The sequence below is a fragment of the Olea europaea genome, chromosome 10 (genome assembly GCF_002742605.1).
Source record: "Olea europaea var. sylvestris chromosome 10, O_europaea_v1, whole genome shotgun sequence".
In the NCBI taxonomy this organism is placed as follows: domain Eukaryota; kingdom Viridiplantae; phylum Streptophyta; class Magnoliopsida; order Lamiales; family Oleaceae; genus Olea; species Olea europaea.
Window position 1 is genome coordinate 20,597,361 of NC_036246.1, and position 9,473 is coordinate 20,606,833.

Below are 9,473 nucleotides of genomic sequence, written 5' to 3' on the forward strand. Positions count from 1 at the left end.
CGAGTGAGCAATTTGACTCAGGTTAGTGAGTGAGCAATTTGGGATAAATTTAACTTCAATTGACTTTTGAATCCATCGATTTGTAATTCACGACATTGATTCAATGCATGTTAGTTGTTAGCCCACATAAAGGTTTAATAGCTTCTTACATTGGATATAATTTTAATCAAACTATTAGAGCAACCAATTTTGAAGCGTCTAATAATTAAATCGTCGAAAAAGTGTCAAGGACTAAATTGAAATATCATTTAAAATTCAATATCATTTGTGAAATTATGTTGCTTATTTGGCAATCTACTTAGCACTTATTAATCTAGTCCAAATTTAAAATTTTGACATTAAAAACAACTTGGATAAGTTAACAGTGACTAATTGTGAAATGTTTAATAACTCTAAAGGGCTTGCTTCAAATTTCAATTAGATCTCAATCATTTTTGAAATTAACTCTAATATGTCATATGATGTCAGAAGACAAATATACATGAAGCCCTTGTTTGATAAAGTTTTTTGAAATTAGAAGTCAATGATTTCATTAAATGTGTGACTTAAATGCAGACAAAAGTTGTAAGTTTAACGAAATATGTATGATTAAAAATGAAGTTTAACTAAACTAAAATCTGAAGAAAAAACTCTCGAACAAGAGTGAAGTATTATAATGATGGTAACTAAGTGAGTTTTAAATTGGTGTCAAAATATTCTACTTACCCATATGGTCATTAATGTTGACAATGGTAATTAAATTGCGCCATTGCCACTCATACATACATCACTTTTAGAGTAAATTGTAATTGAGACATTTAGGGGTTGTTCTCGTATTTGAGTTTCAAATTCATTTTCGATTTTGTGTTTTGAGTGTTCATTTTGAGATTGTTGAAAACATGTTCTTTTTTGTCATTTTAGAAAATCATTTCTCAAAACAGGAAATTGAAGAATGCGTTTACTTGTAAATTTTGAGAATAATTTTTTATAACATTTTCTTCAAAAAACCACCACAACTCCACCACAAGCCGCCACAACTAGAATCATCATTGTTCACCACCACAACCAATCATCGCCACAACCAGTCACCAAGACAACCAATCACCACCACAAAATCGATCGTCGGTACCACCACCATCAACACCACTGCTAAAATCATAACCATCAACGAAAACCAAAATTGCCACCACCATCAACCAAAACCAAAGAACCCCCAATAGTGAGAGAGAGAAGAAACCAAATCGCCACCACCATCAACACCCATCAACCAAAACCAAAGAACCCCCAACATTGAGAGAGAGAAGACACCAAATCACCACTACCATCAACACCCATCACCCATCATCGTGCTGCGAATGTCAGGCTCAACGACCACAGCGTCGCGAGCGACGAATAGGTTGTGATGCTGCTGTGGTTTGGAGAGGAGGTCGCGACTTTGCTGTGGTTTGGAGCAGCGTCGCCTCCCCACGCCGATGCCACCACCATCAACCACTCCTTCGTCGTTGGCGTCAAGAAGGGAGAAGGAGGAGACGGCCTAAAGGAGAGAATGAAGTTGAAAGTTTCACGGCCATCCACTTTTTTTTTTCTTTCTCTTGTTTTGCGTGTTTTTATTATTTTCAATAGAAAACACTCAAAATGACCTTTTGGTCATTTTGTGTTTTCTTCACAAATTTTTTTTGTTTTTTTTTAATTTTCAAAAACGCGTTTTCGAAAAACGAGAAAGAGAATGCATATTCACCGTTTTGAAAAATCGAAAACAGAAAACGTCAAAGAGAACAACCCCTTAACTTTTATATAGTGGCGAATTCATCTGGAACCTCCATATTTTAAGACTATGGTCCTCAAGCTTCTATTAACTAAGCTGACCATAAATCAACTAGACAAATATTAAAATAGTAGGTGATTTGAGCAAATCTAACTTCAAAAGGGCGAACCAATCCATAGTTAATTTTAAATAAAAATAAAAATCTTTGTGTTTCTCTAGATATCCACCCTAACCCATCCTCTGAACTCATCCAAACCTATAAAACCCAACCCAGTGCAACAACAATTATATAAAGAAAATAGATGATAGATAACATGGTAGGGAGAGCAATTGTTTAAATTTATGGGTTTATCTACACATCATGTGTCAATGATTTCAAACTTCGCTGAGATTTGGATGTTAGGAAAATATTTGCACTTTTATGTGAAGTTTAGGGACTTTCATTGCAATTGTTCTTACTTTTTACTATTCGAATAACCAGTGGAGGACATAAACATTTTGAGTTAGGAAGCACGATCAAACTTTCGAAGAACTTTTGAAAAGTTAAAAGTTTCGATATCTTATTATAATTGTTCTCTACGTGTTCTCATACTTTAATAACATCCCATAATCACAACATTTTCAATATTGTCAAATACATCATTCTCAATATGTACAATCAAACTATCATTCAACCACTGATCTCTGATTCGATTGAGCATACCATTTTTCATATAAATTATTACAGAAAAATGCTCTTAGATCGTAGTAGTAGTCACGAGAAAAATTAAAGCCAATTTCACAGGCTTGTAAATTAATGGGTATACACTTCATGTTTATTTTTGTAACCAATTTCTGTGCAAAATCACTCAAACCTTGTAATCCTCCAAAATCTTCATCATTGCACTGATTAAGTTGAAAATATATCTGTTGCATCAAAATCTATTGAGTAATATTCACATAGTCAAATCAGATTGTTCTTGCAAAAGCAGCAAATGAATTATTTGGACAAAAACATGCAACACAAAAGAGTAAGTCACTATTTTATCTCAAAAAAAAAAACGATCATTCAACTCTTGAAGTTACATATCAATAATAGTACATAACATTTCGACACAGAAGCGTTGCAAATTTGTCACTGTATCACTCCACGAGCGACTTAGAGTTATGAACATATCATCTATATTAGGAATATTGTCTCGTAAGTTTTACAGAATGAACAAACCATTTAAAAATAATAATAATAATCACATCAATCATTCCTCATGGTTTGAAGCTGTATTTACATAAATTCAACAATCTCATGGTATCGACAATATTTTGATCTTTCTTTTCTAACACTTTGGACAATTCATTTGATATTTTAATCTTTCTTTTCTAATACTTTGGAACTTGTAGTGTCAGTATCAATCATCTCAAACAACATCAACTGTGGTTGAAAATATGACAATCAAGTTAATTAAACAATTGTATTGAAAGCTCCAACATGTATTATCAGAATGCTTAAAAGTAGTTTCTTAATTAAGACCACGTCCACTTGATATTTCACCAAAACTAGGAGCTTTAAGAATTTCAAGTCTTTGTTTCTCTAGAAAAAGATTATTCTATTTCATCGATCCTCCAATAACATTCGCCAATCTATACACTGAAGTGAAGAAAATTTCAATTTTCTAATGTTTCCATGCCATAGATACAAGAGCTAGTTAAAATTGATGAGCAAAACAATAAATATAGTAAGCACTTAGGTTTTCTTTCAAAATAAGTGCCTTGAGACCATTATACTTACCTCGCATATGACTAGCTCCATCATATCCTTGACTTGTCAAATTAGATATACTCAAACTATGCGTAGAGAAAATTAATCAATTCCGGCCTTAAATGAGACAACTGTAGCACTCGAAACATGCGTGACACCAATAAAATATTCCAACACATGCCCATTCTTTATATAACGAATGACAACTGACATTTGTTTATTCACTAAAATGCCTCAAGATTCATCAACTAGAATAAAATAAATAAATAAGCTATTGTCAATATCTTGGATAATCACAATTAGAGTTTCAAAAATAATAGCACTCACATTATTTTTTTGAACTCGTGATGATGTTAATTTCAGGTTTTCTATCACATTAGTCAAAGCAACAACCTTAATCTCAATATTATGATCCCACAACACATGCAAAAGTTCAAGAAGTTCCCTTGACTATTTAAATCTTCTTATTCATCTTGTCCACGAAAGGTCATCCCTTCTTGTAGACAATTAACGCATTCAATGAATTCGATGCTCTGTTCAAATTTGATGTGATTACTTAAAGAGACAAGATCAGATGCTTTGTTCTTGATTCTTGAATTATTCATATTTCACCAGAGCCTAACTGTGTACACTACTTGATTTAGTAATATGTTTTCTCATAATTTTTTTCATTTTCCAATTTGAGAACCCACCATTAACAAATAAACTACTACTTGAGCTGAACTGATAGTAGTAGAAGCAAAACATAGCATCTTTGCTATACTGTATTCCAACCAACTAGGATGATCATCATACCTTGAAGCTCAAAATCGCCTTTGTTATTCATGGGTGAAAATTCATGATTGCGAGGTTGATAAAGTCCACATTGCAATTATGCTCTTCTAATCACATTTCGAACATTTGGATCATAATTCTGTATTGAAACTCTCAATCCAAGATTTGAAGAAAGTTTCGCAACATCAAGTTCAAACCTTTCATTCCCAACATCTCCGTCATTAATTTTCAATTGGAACATCTTCAAGATTCATTAAAATTATTTGCTAAGTAAGGTTTCTATAATTATATTCTACAAGAACAAATATAGTTATGATCACAAATTCACAGCATCAATACAAATTAAATCTAGACTCACATATGCATCAATACAAGTGATCACAGATTCATAGATTTATAAATCACAAAATAATTTATAATTTGTTGAAATTCTCAAATTAAATCTCACAAATCACAAATGACAAAATAATTTCAGCATTATGATAAATGACAATTCACAAATTATAAATATATTTCCAAATTTTAAATAATGAGACACAGTAATAGAATAAATTAAGCAAACCAAAATAGTCCAACAAGTTATGAGGTAATAGGAGGTAGATACAACCGCATTAGCAAGGAAGCAAAATTAACCTTTGGGCCGAGGCTAGCAAAGGCTGGAACTTTTGTAGAAGGCTGATCACAAGCAACAAGCTAGAACTTTTACTAAATCGCACTCAACAATGGAGGTTTTACCGAATTGCACTTAGTAGAGAAAACTTAGCAAATGGCTAAACTAGAGATGACGGAGGTTGAGTAGATTTTGAATTGTAGGACCACAGTGCAGGTTTTTGTAGGAGGTGAAGGTCAGTAGTTTTGATGATTAGATCAATTGGGTTTTCAAGGGTTGGAAATGACAATATGTAAAGAGGAAATTACATAATACCAGTTGTTTAACTATTACAATTCAAAAATCAAGGTTAAAGTTTCATTATTCACAAATCAAGTATTAACATAATAATTAACTATTAAATATTTCCATATAATTCAATTACAAACCCTATCGTTTCATTCTTCTCACTCACTCTCATCTTCTTCATCACCTTCTCATGTCCTCCTCTCTGTCCGTGAGCACTCATCGTCGCCGTCAGAGCACTCATCGTCGCCACCACCTAAATAACACCACGATGTTCTTATCGGAACCTTTGCAAGTGAAAGAGCAACAACAGTGAGTACACAAAGCGATGGCTAAAATCTTCTCCTATTTGTGTAGGCTTTTGTGCCATCGTACATATTCCCTTCTAAAAAAGACGCTCCATCAATTACCGAAGATGGCGGCGTTGTGAACACTGCTGTCCACGACTGCCTAGTTCTTTTTTTTTTTTTTAGTCGTTGGTGGTTTGCTTGGTTGCCTGGTGGATCTTGTGGTTGGGATGTGCTTAGATGGTGTTTTGTGTGGTAATAGTGACGATTTTGTGGTGGTGGCTGAGGTGGTGAATCTGTCAGTTTGGGATGTTGAATCGCCTTACATAATGGTGTCACCATCGGAAGAGACCTGTCGTAAGGTTGTGGTTGTTTTTGTTGTTGGCAGTAGTTGTGGTGATATTGTACAGGCGGCAACTGTGTGGCAATGGTTGTTTTTTGTTATTGGCAGTGGTGTGGTGGTATTGTGGCGGGAACATGGTGGGATAGTGATTGTGACCAACTATTTGGTTGATTTGTGACCAAGAGTTGGTGGTGGATCGGGATCAATGGTGGGGTGTTTGGTGTATGTGACCAACAATTTGGTTCTTTGCAACTAGCTATTAAATTATGACCTTAAAATTCAATAATGTGTGACCGATAAATTTGAAAATTTGTGACCGATAATAAAATGTGAAATGTAATTTTTTTGATCTGTGACCAATGAAATAAAACGTAGGCTAAAAAATTTTTGATTTGTGACCTCAAAATAATCTGTAACCTACAAAAAAATTTATTTGTGACCTCGAAATAATCTGTGACCAATTAATTTGACAATATGTGACCAGTAAAAAAGTTGTGACCATTAATTATATTTTTGTGACCTTATTAAATTTAATTAATAAATATTTTTAATTAATTAGCTAATACCAGAGTTTTGCATTTTGAAACTTGACACCTAAAAATTAATTTTGTCATACTTAAACCTTGATTTTTTGAATTTTTCCTATATGTAAATGACGAGTGTGTTCTAAGGCCATGTTTGTCACCCATTATTTGAAAACTAAAGTGTTTTAAAAATTATTTTTTGGAGAATGTGTGGTCAATAAGTAACGAAACTTTATTAGTTTGTGTGTAAAATATTTTATTATATGAATGTGTGGTGAATAATAATACTGTAGCAAATAATTTAAAATCTAAAGGTCAAACAGGGACTATATGAAATGCCCAAATCTAATTATTTAATTTTAAACTTAAAAGAAAAAAAAATCAACTTGAAGTCAGTGGATCACATAATCCACCAAGATCCACTGTGGATCCGCCACTACAAATAGAGCCGGCCCTGGTGTAAGGCCAGCTAGGCCATGGCCTAAGGCCTCTAATTTTTTGGGGGCCTCATAAGAAAAATTCAGCCCACATCTATTTACATCCAACACCAAAATCTAAAAAGAAATTCATGGATTTTAGCTAGAGAACCGTAACCACCAAAGAATTCCAAGAAAGAAGAGACCATTGCGACACCAGAGTATGCCAAGAAGGAAGAAAATTGAGACTCCAAAGTATGCCAAGAAGGAAGAAAATTGAGACTCCAAGGGATTGCTTGGCTATGGTTTCTAAGCAATTTTCTTTGTCTTTATTTGAGCCCAAGAGATTGTTTGGTTGTTCATGTACTCGATCTTGAAGATTGAAGACATAGTAGAGACTATTTATAAGGTGGACTTTCATATGTAGAATTTTTAATCGAAATCTCGATTTTTCTTTTAATTTTTTTGAATTCTTGCCCTTGATTCTTTGTTCTTGATTCTTGAAAAGATATTCTTTTTGTTGAGTTTATTTATTTATTTATTTATTTTTTTAACTTCACTATAGTTTAGAGCATCTTTGGTTTAGTTTTTTAACTTGCTTATTTTGTTAAAGAAAGCTACTTTTTTACTAGCAAATCTTACTTATTCAAAAAGTAATTTGCTAGTGAAACTATTGTGGTAAAGACATATCTTAAGTATAGTTGAAATAGGCTGCCCATTAACTAAGTCGAGAAGCAAAATTGGTACAAAAATCAATATTTAATCGTGTAATTAAAATACGTTTCATATTTTTACTTATTATTTATTTATTGGCTTAAATTACTAAATTGAAACTATTGTATTTTTTATTATTTGATAATGGATTATTTTACTCGTGACATGGGATTTGAGGATGCTTCATTTGGTGGTTTACTATGCTATATTTAGTGTTCATCTTTATTTAATTCCGCAATAGATTATATATTATAGAATACAAATATGTTAACTTCTCTCAGTCAAAATTGTGCCTAAAACTACATATATGAAGCCCTGCCTGACTGGTGTATTCTAATTGAAACGAATAATTTAGACAAACTGTTTGATTAACTAGGTTTTAGTATTTACAAATCAAAGGTTCCTTTTCAGTTATTAACAAATGGTATCAACCTGCTCATGTGACGTATTCTTAGGGATGTCAATTTAACTCGTCAGCTCGAGCCAACTGTGGCTTGATTCGGAAAAAGCCCGAGCCAGCAAGGCTCAGTAGAATCGAGCCAAGACTCGGGTCGAGCCCCATTTTCGGGGCATATGCCCAAGCCCGAGCCAACACGTGTAGCTCGTCGGCTCGGGCTCAAGGGTCTTCTTAAAAAAAGAAAAAAAGAAACAAAAGGCAGCCAGTTGCTGCCCTTTAGAAGGTAGCACTTGACTGCTTTAAAAGACAGCACAAAGCCACTACCCTTTAAAAGGAAGCACTCGACTGCCTTAAAAGGCCACAGCTTAAAAAAAAAAAAAAAAAAAAAGCTTGTCCAGTTAGGCTTGGAAAGGCTCTAGCAGAAAGTTTGGGTTGAGCCTAGATTTTTTGGCCGAACAAAAGCTTGGCTATGCTCGAGCTCGAAAAAACCTAGCACCATTTTATTCAAGCAGAGCCCAAGCCTCGAGTTTCGGCTCACGAGCCAACTCGGCTCGATTCGTTGATATTGTTGTGTATTCTCTTCCCTTTCGTAAGTATTGATTGGTACTCTTATTGAAAAAAAAAATTAAGTTTAAGGGCCTCATCTTTAATTAGTCGCCTAGGGCTTTAAATTCTTGGGGTTGCTTACTACAAATGACTAAATATGTAGGAAAAGTACTCAGAAGACCAATTTGAAATTTTGCATGTACTTATGTGACTATTGGTAAAATTAACTCTTAACTTCACAGATGGTCAATGAAGTTCAAGTGAAATTTTATATTGCTGATTAAAGTAATTTCGTGACTTGTTTAGTCGCTAGTATTAAATAATATCACATAATTGGTCGCTTTTTTAGTGATATTATTCAAGATTCAAAGTCAGCATGTTAAATCTTGACATCAATTAACGATCATCGTGTTCATATCGTGAAATTATGAATCTTCCAAATAAATCCTAGAGAGAGAGAGACAAAAAAAAAAAAAAAAAAACTCACATTTAGTGAAAATGAAAAAAATTGAAAATGCTTCTTTTATCCATAATCCTAATTTTCACCATTAATAAACACTAAAGAAGTAGGACTAGAGAGAAACACGAGGTCAAGTGGAAGGAATTGGTAGCTTCAACGACTTAAGTCAACATGAAAATTTAACAGCTACTACGCAAATATGATGTTAATCAAGTTCAAGGAGTAATGAGTCACAGAAATCCTTTAATGACCAATTTGAGATTTTGCTTTAATTATGATGATCATTAGTGAAATTAATTCAGCTCCCGTTTGGCCCCCATTTTTCGGTAATTAAAATGGAAAGAGTAGTTTTTTTTTTTTTAAAAATAAGTGGTTGAAAAAAAAAGGAAAAATTTTCGATTTACGTGTAATATTATTTTATAAAAGATTATTTGGTTGAAAATAGAAGAGAGAAAAATAGAATGTAATAGAGTGTAATTTAATGGAGTTCAAACGGGGGCTCAGTAAACATTTGCATGACAACAAAAAACTTTGTCACTGGTGAAATCTCTCAATGACTTTTTATAGTATAATTCAGACATGAAAAATTTTATAGTACTTCCCTAGTATGGAATCTTCAAGATTCATTGAAAAACCCA